We start from the raw sequence: 14969 nt of genomic DNA on the forward strand, positions 1-14969 counted from the left end.
TTTTTTATGGCTGATAATATCCCAGTGTGTGTGTGTGTATTGTAGTTTTGATTTGCATTTATCTGATGATGACTGATGTTGAGCATCTTTTCATGTATCTGTTGGCCATTTGTATTTCTTATTTGAAGAAATGTTTGCTCATGACTGCAGCCCATTTTTAAATTGGATTATTTCATTTTTGGTGTTGAGTTGTATAAAATCTTTATATTTATCTGTTATCAGATTGTCATTTGCAAATATCTTCTCCCATTCAGTGGATTGTCTTTTAGTTTTGCTGATTGCGTTATTTGCAGAAAGAATGCTTCTTATTTAGCAGAAGTTTGCATTGTGATATAGTCTTAATAGTTTAATTTTGCTTTGTTTTCCTTGCCAAAGGAGACATAATCTAGGAAAGTATTTCTATAGCTGATGTCAAAGAGATTATTGCCTATATTTTTTCTAGGAATTTTATTGTTTCAAGTCTCACAATTAGGTCTTTCATTTATTTTGAATTTATTTTCATGTTTGGTGTAAGAAAGTGGTCCAGTTTCATTCTTTTGCATATAGCCATCGAGTTTTCCCAGTAATATTTGTTGAAGAGGCTTTTCCCTATTGCCTATTCTTGCCTCTTGTGTTGTAAATTAATTAACCATATAATTGTGGGTTTCTTTCTCAGATCTCTCTTCTGTCCCATGAATCGATATGCCAGTTTTGGTGCCAGCACCATACGTTTTGATTACCACAGGTTTGTAGTATATCTTGAAATCTGGGATTGTCATACCTCCAGTTTTGTTCTTTTTCCAGTTGCTTTGGCTATTTAGGGTCTTTTGGGGTTCCATACAAATTTTAGGATTATTTGTTCTAGTTCTGTGATAAAATTCTACTGGTATTTTGATAGGGATTGCATTAAGTCTGTAGACTGCTATGTGTATTACGGACATTTTAACAATGTTGGTTCTCTCAGTCCATGAGCTTGGACTATCTTTCCATTTGTTTGTGTTATCTTCAGTTTATTTCATCTGTGTGTATGGTTTTCAAAGTATAAGGCTTTCACCTTCTCAGTTAAGTTTATTCCTGGATATTTTATTCTTTTGGTGCAATTGTAAATGAGGCTGTTTTCTTAATTTCTCTTTCTGCTACTTCATTATTAGTGTATAAAAATGCAACAGATTCTTCTCTATTGATTTTGTACACTGTGGCTTTACTGAATTCATTTATCAGTTCTAGCAGTTTTTTGGTGGAGTCTTTGGGATTTCTATCTATAGAGTCATGTCATCTGCTGATAGTGAAAATTTTACTTCTTCCTTACCAATTTGGATGCCTTTATTCCTTTCTGTTGTCCGTTTGCTGTGGCTAAGACTTCCAGTACTATGTTGGATAACAGTGGTAAGGAGGTCCATCCTTGTCTTTTCCTGACTTTAGAGGAAAAGCTCTAAGTTTTTCACCTTTGAGTATGATGTTAGCTGTGTGTTTTTCATTTATGGCATTTATTATGTTGTGGTATGTTCCCTCTAAATGTACTTTGTTGAGAGTTTGTATCACGAATGGATGTTGTACTTAGTCAAATGCTTTTTTCTGTGTCTGTTGAAATGATCATATGATTCTTATGCTTCCTCATATTAATGTAATGTATCACATTGATTGATTTGCAAATAATGAAATACCCTTGCATCCCAAGAATAAATTCCACTTGATTGTGGAGAATGGTTTTCTTCAGTTTGCTAATATTCTGTGGAGGATTTTAAGTCTATGCTCATCAGAGATATTGGCCTGTAGTTACACCCCTCACCCTCCCTTTTTTTTTTTTTTTTTTTTTTTTTTTTTTTTTTTTTTTTTTTTTTTTTTTTTAGTCTTTATCTGGTTTGGGTGTCAGGGTAATAATGACCTCATAGAATGAATCTGGAAACTTTCCTTCCTCTTATATTTTTTGGAATAGTTTGAGAAGAATAGGTATGAACTCTTCTTTAAATCTCTAGTAGAATTTGTCAATGAAGCCATCTTGTTATGGACTTTTTGGGGGGGAATTTTTTGGTTACTGTTTCAATTTCATGACTAGTAATGGGTCTGTTCAAATTTTCTATGTCTTTGTGATTTAGTTTTATGGATTTATATGTGTCTAGGAATTTATCCATTTCTTCTAGGTTGTCCAATTTTTTGGCATATAATTTTTTATAAGATTTTCTTATAATCCTTTATATTTCTGTGGAATTGGTTCTTATTTCTTTTATTTCTGATTTTATTTAGTTGATTCTCTCTCTCTCTTATGAGTCTAGTTAAAAGTTTATCAATTTTATTGATCCTTTCAAAGAATGAGCTTCTAGTCTCATTGATATATTCTATTGTTGTTTAGTGTTTTTTTTAGTCTCTATTTCATTTATGTCTGCTCTAATCTTTATTATTTCCTTCCTTCTCACTTTAGGCTTTGTTTGTTCTCCTTTTTTTAGCTTCTTCAGATGGAAGGTTAGGTTGTTTATTTGAAATTTTTTTTCTTGCTTCTTGAGGTAGGCCTATATTGCCATAATCTTCCTTATTAGCACAGCTTTTGCTGCATCACAAAGATTTTGGACCATTGTGTCTTCATTTTCACTGGTCTAAAAAAGGAGTTTATACCTTTTGAAAAGAGATTAAATTGTTTCTTGTGAAATTTTTATTGATTGTCTTTAGAAGGAAAGAAGTGGCCCAAATGGCAGATAAGTATTCCTCTGTTTAACTTAAACCATAAACTTATTTTATAGTGGTCAATCATCATGTATTAATGAGCATTTTGGGGGTGTCTTAGGCTATATCTGGGGCCCTGAAGAGGACACAAAGGAGAAAAGAAGACAAAGCCTCCAGCTCTAAGATTCCCCTTAGAAGATACCATGAACTGGGGTGCCTGGTTGGCTTAGTTGGTGAAGCCTTCGTCTTTGGCTCAGGTCATGATCTTATGTTCATAGGTTCAAGCCCTACATCAGGTTTTGTCCTGACAGCTCAGAGCCTGGAGCCTGCTTTGGATTCTGTCTCCCTGTCTCTCTGCCTCTCCCCCTCTCATGCTCTGTCTCTCTGTGTCTCAAAAATTAATAAAACACTAGAAAAAAAATAAGATGCCATGAACTAAGTCAAGGTTTGATATAATTCCAAGGGTATGTAAAAGTAACATGAACTATTCTGAAAGAACAAGTTTTTTTTGGAAAGTGAATGGTGAATTTCTTTTCTTAGTTATTTTATTTTATCATATTGGTAGAACTTCTGGTGCTTTCTGGGGCTATTTGTGTATGTCCACACTTTATATGTCTTCTAAGAAGAGAAGAGTATTAGTGGCAATGGTCAAAAAATTTCCCCCAAATGTGAACAGATGTTGACCAGATATACATATATTCTTCAGAATAGAAGGATATATTGAATGGATCCTTCCCAACAATTATGTGAAAAGTGCACATGATAAAGAATAATGTTGGAAAACTACAGTATTCAAGACCATATGGAGTTGATATTAAGAAAAAAATTCAATAGATTACTAGAAAAAATCAATAGATTACAGAAAAGTCCAGAAATAGACCCACACATATGTTTTGTTTACATATCCATTCTACTTCTAGATAACTAATTTTCTACAAAGATGCAAAAGCAGTCTAGTGAAGAAAGAATAATGTTTTCAACAAATGTTTTCAATAAATCTACTTGGAACAAGTAGATAACAATGTGCAATGAAGGGAAGGTTGATTCATATTTGAACAACATACATAAATTAATGCAAATTGATAATAAAAGTAAATGTGAACTCAGACTATGAAACTTCTAGAAGAAAACATAGGTTAAAACTTTTGTGACCTTGAATTAAGCAAACATATCCTAGATGCAACACCGAAGACATGAGTTATAAAAGTACTGATTGATAAGTTGGACTTTATCAAAATTAAAAACTTTTGCTTTTCAAAAGGATTGTTAATAGAATCCCACAAGCCACATGCTGAGATAAATATTTGCAACTTTTATATTTGATAAAGAATTTGCATCCAGAAAACATAATGAACTTTCAAAACTTGATAATAAGAAACAAAAATAATAATAAAAAAAGGAAACAGATTTGTGAAGATACTTCTCCAAGGAAGATTAACAGCTAGGAATAGAAGCACACAAAAAGATTCTCAACATCGTTATTTAATAGGGAAATACAAAGTAAAGCCATAATGAGATATCACCTACAGCTATGAGAATAGATATGATTGAAAAGACTAATCATACCAAGTGCTGGGGAGAATTACGAATGCTGGAGGAAAGGTAAAATGGTACAATTACTTTTGAAAACTGTTTGGCAGTTTCTTAAAAAGTTGAACATATACACACCATACAATCCATCCACTCCTCACTTATGTATTTAACAAAGAGAAATGGAAATACATGCCCGTATGAAGACTTGTACATGAATGTTTGTAGCAACTTTAGTTATGATAGCCAAACTCTGGAAACAATTCAAATGTCCATCAAGAAATGGACGAAACTGAAACTGTGTTCTACTACTGAGTGATGAACAGATTTGAAACATACCACACAGTAAAAGGATCTAAAAATAATTCTACAAAGTAAAGGAATATGGACAAAAAAGAGCACATATTGTATATTTTATTTACATATAATATCTACCACAGATTAGTAGACAGTAGATAAGTGGTTGCTTGGAGATGGAGTTGGAGACAGGGCAGGAAGGGCTAGGAGGGAGGAATTACAAAGAAAAATTGGGGGGATGAAAGATATGTTTACTATTTTTATTGTAGTGATGGTTTCTTAAATGTATACATATGTTTAAAGCTTTTCAAATTGTATACTTCAAATAGGCACAGTTTATTGTAAGCCAATTATACCTTAATAAAACGGTTAAAAGAAAAACTAAAAATTAAAACAAATTTAATCAAGATAAAAGTTCATAAGGTAAAAAAGGATCTAGTAGTGGTGTTTAAAATACTTAAAACATTGTTATGTGATACATTCATTACCTATAGTACACTAATTTTGGGGCATAGAAGTGAAGAGGAGAAAATTTGACCAGATTTTCCTGGAAGTTTAAATATATTGATACAGGGGCACTTGGATGGCTCTGTCGGTTAAGCATCCAATTTCAGCTCAGATCATGATCTCATGAGTCATGGGTTCAAGCCCCACATCAGGCTCTGAGCTGTCAGCACAGAGCTCAGAGCCTGCTTTATATTCTGTGTTTCCCTCTCTCTCTACTCCTCCCCTGCTCATGCTCTCTCTGTCTCTCAAAAATAAAGTAAAACATTAAAAAATGTTTAAAATTTATTAGTACAAATAGCACATATTTATTTATGGCATCTCTGGCCAGAAAATCTGGAGAGTTAGCTTTGGGAGAAAGTCAGGAGAATTGAAATTGTTTTTTAAATTAATTTTGGGCACAGGCAATGAAACATTGTGTTCCTCATAAATCCCTTGTTAGATCACTCTAAAGAATTCATTAATAGTTTAGAGACTTTTTAAAAACCAAGCAGAGTTAATGTAATGGGTATGCTTTATGTGTCAAAAGAGACTTGTACCTCCAATACTGGAGGCAGTGACATATAGAGTAAGGGCAATATTCATTGAGGTTCCTCCAAGTCGGAACTCTCAGAGCATAATTAAATCCTGTTTCGTTGCCAAATTTAAAGAATGAAAAAAGTTAGTGTCATCACCTATTTAAAATAAATACCTCTCACTTAACAATCTAATTCTGTTTATTTGATTCTAAATATAATGCAAAATCATCATTATCAGTGAATAAAGGGGGCCAGTGGCCAGAGGGATAGCCAAAGGGGAAAATCTTTGTTTTTCTTTTTAACAGGAGTGACATAATTTTAGCTGCTACTAGTTGAGTGTGGTTCACATATCTTAATTGAAATATTAGTGTCTGGATGACAAATGGAAAGTCATTAGTCCTCTGGTTGTGCTGTTCATAAAGATGGATTCAGAGGGGCAAGGGAAAGCTTGTGTTAGCATAGTTTGCAACTTCGAATCAGGTAATCTCCCATGTTGGGAAACTTAATTTCCATATATGGAAAAAATAGTTAAGACCTGTATTGCTTTTACAGTTTGAAAAAAGGAATGGATGATAAATAATCTGTAAAATGTTCTTGCTTTCTTGCCACCTCCCTGGAATTTATCCTCATGTACATAATTTGTAATACAATATTGCCTAAGACTAAAGGGCTTTGCTTAGTGCTAAGTAGCGTAAGACTATAGTAAATCCTTCCTGAGACAATTAAAAAATACTTGAGGAAGCTTAATTATATTAAATAAATAATTTAAGTATAGACTTTTTTTAAACCTATATCTTTGGCCAGAAGCATAAATAAGTAAGCTATGAGAAAAGTGGGTCTTGTATAATAGTTGAGTACAGAAAGTTAAAGAACATACAAACTCTAGGATGCAGCACTGTCTCTCACCCCTTCTAGTCTCCTTTTATTGCTAAATATGGTCCATTATAATTAAAACAAAAATCATGGGGCTTGAGGTTTCATAGTGTAAACTCAAAACAAGAATAAATTTAATCTTTTCCAGCACCCATTTTAACTTGCCTTTTGCTAAATTACAGTCAGAAAACAAATTCTTTTGGATAAAATTTCAGGAAAAGCAAGAGGAAATTATATTACACCACATATACACTACATATATGTATACACACACAGACACACACTATGTGTATACTTATATAGACTGTATACGCTATTAAGGTTGAACTGTGGTACAGAAGAACTTTACAAATGCTCTCCATGTTTTACATGAGGTATCTAAAAGTTATTGCATTACTTATAATTACCAGTTACAAGATTGCAGGGTGCTATTTGGCAGTAAAGAGTTATATTTGCAAAAATAGACAAACTCTCTTAGTGAGTCCCATTACCTGAAAAGAAAGTCTGATTATGCTAATCTTTTGTAAAATAACATGTAGTTTCTTTAGACAGGAAAAGGGTTATGCTTGACACATGGCAAAATCAGGTATGTAGGAATATATGTATCTATCAAAATCAGGTGTATACACACACAGAGAATTAGAACTATAAATTGAAAATGTTGTATGAAGATCAAATAGAATCCTTTCCAAGTTTAATCTCTTTCTATTCCTTAAGTGAAATTGCTGACATATCTATACCTGGCTGCTCATTATCACGCCCTGACTTACCTTTTCTAGAGCAATACAAACCATGTCTCCAACATCCTTTCCCACATGCCTCCTTTCCTCTCTTTAGTATAAATGTGTTACCTGACCCAGATGGCTACCTTCCTGTCCTTCAGAGAACAACTTCTGCCCAGGCTTGCTCTCTCCCCAGGTGCCCTTCCCTTCCCCTTAGGTCAAAGACACAGCTCTTTTGGAAAGCTATCCCAGTGATTTCTTAATTCTCTGTACTCTGTAACACATTATTTGTATCATAATCTTGGTACTTGATTTAATATAACAAATAATTTTTGTTAGTAGACTCCTGGTATACAAGATGTCAGGACATAGTATTATGTATATAGTATTATTTTAACTATGAATAGGAAAATGTGTAAAGGTGGGATTTGAAGAAATGACTATGATTTATTTTTTTTGTATATACATGTATGTGTTTGTGTATATATGCATATACATAGTTTTCTACAATGAGCATATATATTTACAGGGAAAACAACTTGAAAAAAATGTAGATAATCAAAGAGTCTCTTGAACAAGGTCTCATCACTAAGTTATACTATTATATAAAATAGAGGTAGGCAATATATGTTTTTAAGTACTTAAAATAATGCAAAAGTGAAATTCCTTTTTATGAACATTCAAGAAATGTTGGATATTTTCATTACTATTGCTCCATGTGACCGAAATTAAAAAGCGTAGGGGTGCCCGGGTGACTTAGTCGGTTAAGCTTGGACTTCAGCTCCGGTCATGATTTTGCAGTTGGTGGGTCCGAGTGGCATGGGGCTCTGTGCTGACAGCTCAGCGCCTGGAGCCTGCTTCTGATTCTGCGTCTCCTTCTCTCTCTCCCCTCCCCCACTCATGCTCTGTCTCTGTCTCTCTCCCCAAAATAAATAAACATTTAAAAATAAAAAAGTAATAATTCTACACAGATCATTCTGGCCAAAGAGAAATGTTTCTTTTACGACTCTGACGAGTTGGGTAGAAAGCAGGTTACTTTAATCCCACACTGACTCTTTGCAGACTGAAGGGGAAGGGAAACTTGAAATCCCAGCCTCTGAAAGCTCTTCTCTGCTGTGATGGGTGAGGCATGAGGGACTTTGTCAGAGCAGAGTAATGAATCCTTGGGAAGGGCAGCTGTAGAAAAGAGTAGGAGGTGAAGTGTTTTGCACAATGAAGTGAGAATGTGGAGCTTCTGGAAGGAAATCCAAAAAACAAGCTGGGAAATGTGAGGAGACTCTGGAGGCTCATTGCTTTAACTGACACATATTTATGCAGTGCCCAACATAGGCAGGCACGGTAGTAGGTGTTGGAGATTCAGTAGTACACAAAAGAGATAAAGATTTCTGGCCTAGGAGAGTTTATATTCTAGTGGGCAGGAGACTGAAGCCCGAGCTGATTTTTGGGGGGACTAGGATGGGATGGGGGCGGTACAGGACTTTTAAGAAAAGAGATTCTCAGTGTTTTATGCCACCATAATGCCCCCAAATTTCTAGCAAAGGCACAGTGCTTCCAAATGCTGGGTCAAAGAGATTTGGGGTTGTATTGGGGTTGAGACAAAGCAGGGAATAGAGATGAAGCTAGAGAGCTGGTGGCTCCACTAGACGCTGCCATGGAGTCTTCCTCGTCCTTGTGCTCCTCCTCATCAGGACCTCTGACCAAGCATCACACTTCCCTGTTGTTGTGATGTGCTGAGTACCGCAGGAGCCAAGACTACACCCACTGCCTGTACTACAAAGCAGGTGTCTCCTCCTTTTCTGCTTTAGTCTTTTGGAGAGTAATCCAAGTCACTTTATCTATGCAGTGATATTTTGCAAGGTTTACCAAACATAGTTGTTTCAATTTCAGTTTGCAGTCCTTGCCTCTTTATCTTCTCTGCTTAATACTTTTCGATGACTTCTCACTACCCTTAGGAAGCAAGATATAAGAGGCATGCAATCCACTGTCCACTGACTTCCACTTTGGCCCTACTACTGGTTAAATTATAATTGTCTCTCCTCCAGAGAAGCTTTCTTTGACTTTCCTAGGTTGAATCTCTCTCTTATCCCCTTGCAGTGCCCTGCAGCTCCTCACACACTGATTTCACCCACACTAGCCTGCTGTGTAGTGCCTGCTTTCTGTGCTAAATTTCACTCGTTCCCTGACCAGCTTCATCTTGCTTACCTCTGTATCCTCAGAGCTCAGCGCCGTGCAGAGTAGGAGCGTGATGGTACAGATGGCAGTCCCTGTGGGCCTGGAGGTCATTTAAAGGGACAGACTCTAAGCTATCTTTGGAGTCAACTTCCTTCCCCGTGATCAAGGGGCTTTGGTCCTGGCCAGGATTTTTCTCCACTAGGCTGGATACACTCCTGGGAGATTCCTTACAGCTTCGTGGTTATACATTCTGTTAGGCTCATTTGGGCTTAGAGTGGCACCTTAGATGCAATTCATTCATAAATGTTCAGCATAACACAGGATGCCCACAGAGATTTAAAAGTTAGTTAACCACAGAGGACCAGTAGCTCTGCAAGAGCAACAAATACTGAGTGTCCAGACACTAACTGAAGTGTTACTGCTCTCGGGGTAAGGAACGCAAATGCTTGCCTGTGATAACTGAGTTTTGGCTTTGGGACTTTGAGATTGTTAGTGTGTGTGCAAAATGACTTGTATTCTGGTAAGGCCCTGAGTTGTATAACATATGAAGTTTCCTTCACCCACTGTATCCTCCCAAATTACATCACTCAGTTAGACATGCAGTGTTCTGTTTACTCTTTACAGGGCTGACTTCAGGGGTGTCAGATATTTCTGCGTCTTCTCACAATTCATCATGTTCCTTCCTTTGATTCCTACACCTTCTTTCCCCTCACCTATCATCTGCTTCTTGGCCAGGGTTCAGTGACACACCTCTGGCTTTTTATATTTATTCATTTTTTTTCTCAGTCCATATTCCTACAGAGTAGTTGTTATTGTTTTTATGTAGACTTTGGCCTTGATGCATCTATTTTCCCATCAGAGGCTCTAGAATCCTTGGGGATCTGAGAGGGAATGTGGGGGAAAAACTACCTGTGGGAGAAGCTGCTTCAGCGGCACAGCAAAGAGCCATTGTCTGTTGCCTAGTGAGCTCTCCACATCAGCCTTTTCAGTTCTACCCACACACGCTAGCAGCCATGCTGTGCTCTGCTTTTGAGGGCAATATATGTGCTGACAGAAAAACACATCTACATCAAATCCTTTCCTTACCACCCCACAAATTTTAACAAACTGGGTGTGACTAGGTTCTGGCTAACAGAGGGTTATTTGGGGTGGTCTGTTTTTATTAACATGAATATCAGACGTTATATCAGTTCTCTTTTTATATGCACCATCAGGCCCCATGACATATGCGAATTAAGCTTACAAAAATTGAATTTGACTTGAATTATTTTCTCTTGTACAGAGATATTTTCCTAGAGCCATTAACCTATAAGAGAGAAAAAAATGGGAAAAGTTACACATTTCTTTCTCTTTTTTTTGAAATGGATCTTGAAATCTAATTTGAATAACAACTTTGAGAAATTACATGCTGTTTCTACTTGATGTTACACAAAAGCTTTGCCTCCTCTCCTTGTTGGCCACCTCTGTTGTCATGGCAACAGTTGCGCTTTCACAGATGCAACAGTGCATTTGCTGAGTGGGAAGACAAGACCATTGTTTATAACAATAATTATTTAAGAACAGCTGTCATTATCATTAACATACACATTAGAAAAAGGACAAAATGGAATGTTGACATCACATGAGATCAGGAAAATACTGGGAAAATAATAGCATAAATATAGACGACACTTGAGTGTACAGAGCTTTTTTTGTGTGGACTAATTCAGTATGAATATAAAAATGTATGGAATATAAATAAGGCCATTAAAATTTATCCCTGGAAACTTAACCTCAGAAATAATCTAGTATAAACTCTTAACTTGTTCTAATGAAAAAAAGAAAGTACTATTGCTCAGCAAGCTGCATGTATAATTTCTTGTGGAAAATCCATGAACTCTAGAAATTTATATTCATATCAGGAGAAATGCAGAGCTAATCATAAGGTTTCAAACTCACCTCCTTATTAATGAAGTACATATATTTCCTCATAATATCTGAGAAGATTATGATTGGAGTACATGTTTTTATGGTAATGAGCCATTACATCTAGGGAAGTAATCTCAATAGAGCAAAGTAATTGAGTTTTTAATACAATATTTTCTTGCATATGTGAGATAATTAATTATTTCTCACTGAAAAGGAAGGTGAAGTTGAGCCAAATTGTGTTATTCTTGAAGGTACAAAGAATGACTCTGAGCTAAAGAGCAGCTGTAGTAGCCCTCTAAACTCTCTTACTCGTCCTTAAAAATCATCTAATAATATTCTCCTTTGGAATTACTTGAAAATAAATGGGCTGGATAAGAGTCTTTCAATTTCAAGAGAACTCAGGACTTAGGTGAAGTGCTAATGAATAGTTCGTGAACCAATAGTAAGTCTGCCAACAGCTTTAATAAAGTCCCTGAAGTGTGGGGGCATCTCTCTTCTTGCAGTGTGATTATTATAAGGTTGTACTTTCAGTGACTTCTCCAAGGCTGAAGCTTTTCCTTCTTTAACATTTATAAGACATTTTCAACATACCAGGCATTATTAGATTTGCCAGTTTCGGAAAGTAAGTGACATTTTCCTGTCCAATGCTGTTGTGGAATTCCATCAGCTGTGTCTTAACGTCGTTTCCAAGCACATTTTTTTTTTCCTTTATGAATTTGTAGATTTTTCCTTTTACTGATAAAAGATGATGACAAAATTGATATATAGATTCTGGGTCAGGTTCATTATTCCTCATTGGATAATAGGATTTAATTTTTAGAAATGGAAACCAAGAGGAAAATGTGGATTTAGGGACTTTTTATATTGCTTTGCATCAAAAGTAACACTTAATTTGAGTTTTTTTTTTTTTTTTTTTTTTTTTAGTGTGTGGAGCAGCGACACAAACTGATGTTTCCTTGCGCAGAGTGGAAAAGGTGTGAGAGGCAGGGACAATTTTGGGAGTTTGCAGAAAGAATATTACAGCAAATTTTATACCAAATATTTAATCAATGGGTGAATTAAAACCAACAACTCAATTTACCATAAATTCTCAAAAGGCCATCAATCTAAACAGCTAATGCCTCCACATCGGTCATGAGCATGTCAGTAATTACAGTGATTAGCTTGACACAGAGTTGCGAAGGTTACATAAGAGAAAAGAAGAACAACTCTGTGTGTTTGAGTATATGGGAACCATGTATGCACAAGAGGTAATTAAATATAGTGGTTAAAAGAATGAACTCTGGAGTCAGATGGAGGGTTCTAATCCAGGCTTGGACTTTCACATGTTCTGAAATTTTAGATAAGTTAAACTCCCTCTGCCTCTCCACTTAGTGCTATAAAAAGGGAATAATAATTTCTAATTCATAGGGTTGAGTATCATTATGTTAAAAAAAATGTACCTTGCATATAATAGGTACTAATAGTTTTTGATAGGCTTAGTTAATTTTTGTATGGTGGGAGGAAAATACCATTACTCCTTTTTATTTTAACAAAAATACTTTGGTTCTAGAAAGTAAATGCAGAAGAACTGTAACTAAGATGGTAAAAATTTTAAAACAGATTTTTGGATTACTATACAGAGGCTTACTGTAACTCTTCTTGCCTAGTGAACTTCAGCATTGTCAGTTGTAAACTTACCTGGACAATGGACATAAAGAATTTTGAGCTTTCTGCTAGGGAGCTAATAAATATGTGAATATTGCATGTTACTACTTTTATTATAAATCAAACACTCAAGAAAGATGACCCAACTACGGTTTGGTGCCACTTCTTTAAAGGAACTCCTGTCCTGGCACCTGGATTAGACTGCAGACTCTGTGCCTCACTGCATGCACAACAGCAACCTAACAAAATGACCGTAGCAACAGCAAAAGCCCAAACTTGTAGCATTTGCCAATTTTCACAGGGCAAATGCTTCCACCATGGCTGATTTCAGCTGTAATTACTAAATATTTAACAATTAGCTCTCCAGGAGGAGCCAGCTCCTGCACATCCTGTGCCAAAATGTCTCAGTTTGAGAAGCAAAATTGATCTCCTCTCCAAATTTAAAGTCAGTGGAAGGAGGGAGCCGGGCACCTGGGGGCTCAGTTGGTTAAGTGTCCAACTTCTGCTCACATCATGATCTCATGGTCTGTGGGTTCAAGTGCTGACAGCTCGGAGCCTGGAGCCTGCTGCAGATTCTGTGTCTCCCTCTCTCTCTCTGCCCCTAGCCTGCTAGCTCTCTCTCTCTCTCTCTCTCTCTCTCTCTCTCTCTCAAAACTGAGTAAATGTTAAAACAACATTAAAAAAATAAAGTTAATGGGAGGAGCTAATATTTTCCTTATTGGAATGTCAAAGTAAGTACAAATGCTTGGGCACAGACTTGATGGACACATATGAGAGAAAAAGTCAAATACTTTTTTGTACTTTTCATGCACATGGAAGTTCAAAAGGCAAAGACATCATGATATATAAAAAAATTTCTGTTGGTATTTATGATTCTGAGCAGGGAGTAGTTTATAGAGACATATGCCCCCACCCCACACTCACTCTGTGTGTGTAATTGGATTTTCCTCGATAATAAGTGGATTAGCTATTAAGACAGAACTTCACCAATCATATATATATTATAATATGTTATATTATATAATATATATGTATATAAAATGTAGATATAACTCTTACATTTATAAATACCATTAAATAATTTGTGAATGTATTTTATCTTTTTTTGGTTAAAGTATTATAATTGATGCTATTTGGGGGAGTAAATTAGCACTAAATTATAGATGTCTGATGTAAAAGAATGTTCTTTTTGAAAAGAGATGTAATTGAAATAATTGAACCTTTCATTATGGTTGAATTTTCCTCTTGTCTCTTTCTTTTCAACAGTAATGATAGATTACAGAATTAATTTCTTTAAATTTTGTGGTTTGATTAAATCCTTTTAAATATTCTAGAGAGAGAATTAAAAAAAAAACAACAACCCAAAACCAGTTTTTTTAAGTCCTGGAATTGACTTTCTGACAGAGTTTTCTTCCTAGGTTGGCTTTAGTAGAAAAAATAGGGGTATGGTTTTGAATTGCTGTTAGAGAAAAAAGTTTGGTCTGTAGTCTTTTTGCAGGCAAAGAATCAGGAATTATTTTAATCATATTCACAAACCTGTATTAAGCACCCTACATTATGCAGAGCACTGGGCTGGGAATGCAGGAGTGGGTGTTATTAGCAGTGTTTGGGGCTTTATTCCCCCTTGAGAAGTCTTGAGCTACATATAATAGATGCACACACAGATTTGTGGCTGTTATATTACAATCCCACAATTGCTGGAGAATTTCACCATATGTCAGAACGTCCTTACTCTGCAAGTTTTAGCTATGCCAAGTTATTTTAAGAAACTGATGGATGATTAATAGCAGAACTCTTTGGAGAGTCTTTAAGGAGAAAAAAAAAACTGTGTCCAGGCATATCACTTAAAGGAAACCATTACTGAGTCCATACGCCCATAGAACTCAGTGTCTCACCACTGTTATATCCTTCCTGTGTAAACTTCCCCATCTCCGCAATAATGCAAAGTATCTTCAGCATTAAAGAAAGAGTTAGAAAGAGTTAGAAATGTACAGCATCAAACAGCCAGAACACAGTCAGGATTTCAAGATGAATTCAGGTCAAACTCCCCTGGGAAGAGCAGTTTCCATAACTTGTGCAGGGTTCAGTGTGAGTTGAAGAAATGAGATTTTCAGAAGAAGGAGAGACAGAGAGAATCATTGATTTTGCAGGGCTGTTGATA

At 35.8% G+C, this 14969-nt stretch overlaps 1 long non-coding RNA gene across 1 annotated transcript in view; it reads left to right on the forward strand.

Annotated features, from left to right (window-relative positions):
* The window catches only part of LOC115297117, a 73089-nt gene that overhangs the window by 38418 nt on the left and 19702 nt on the right, over nucleotides 1-14969 (forward strand). The window lies entirely within an intron of this gene.

Source organism: Suricata suricatta, chromosome 7 (assembly GCF_006229205.1).
Source record: "Suricata suricatta isolate VVHF042 chromosome 7, meerkat_22Aug2017_6uvM2_HiC, whole genome shotgun sequence".
NCBI classification, from domain to species: domain Eukaryota; kingdom Metazoa; phylum Chordata; class Mammalia; order Carnivora; family Herpestidae; genus Suricata; species Suricata suricatta.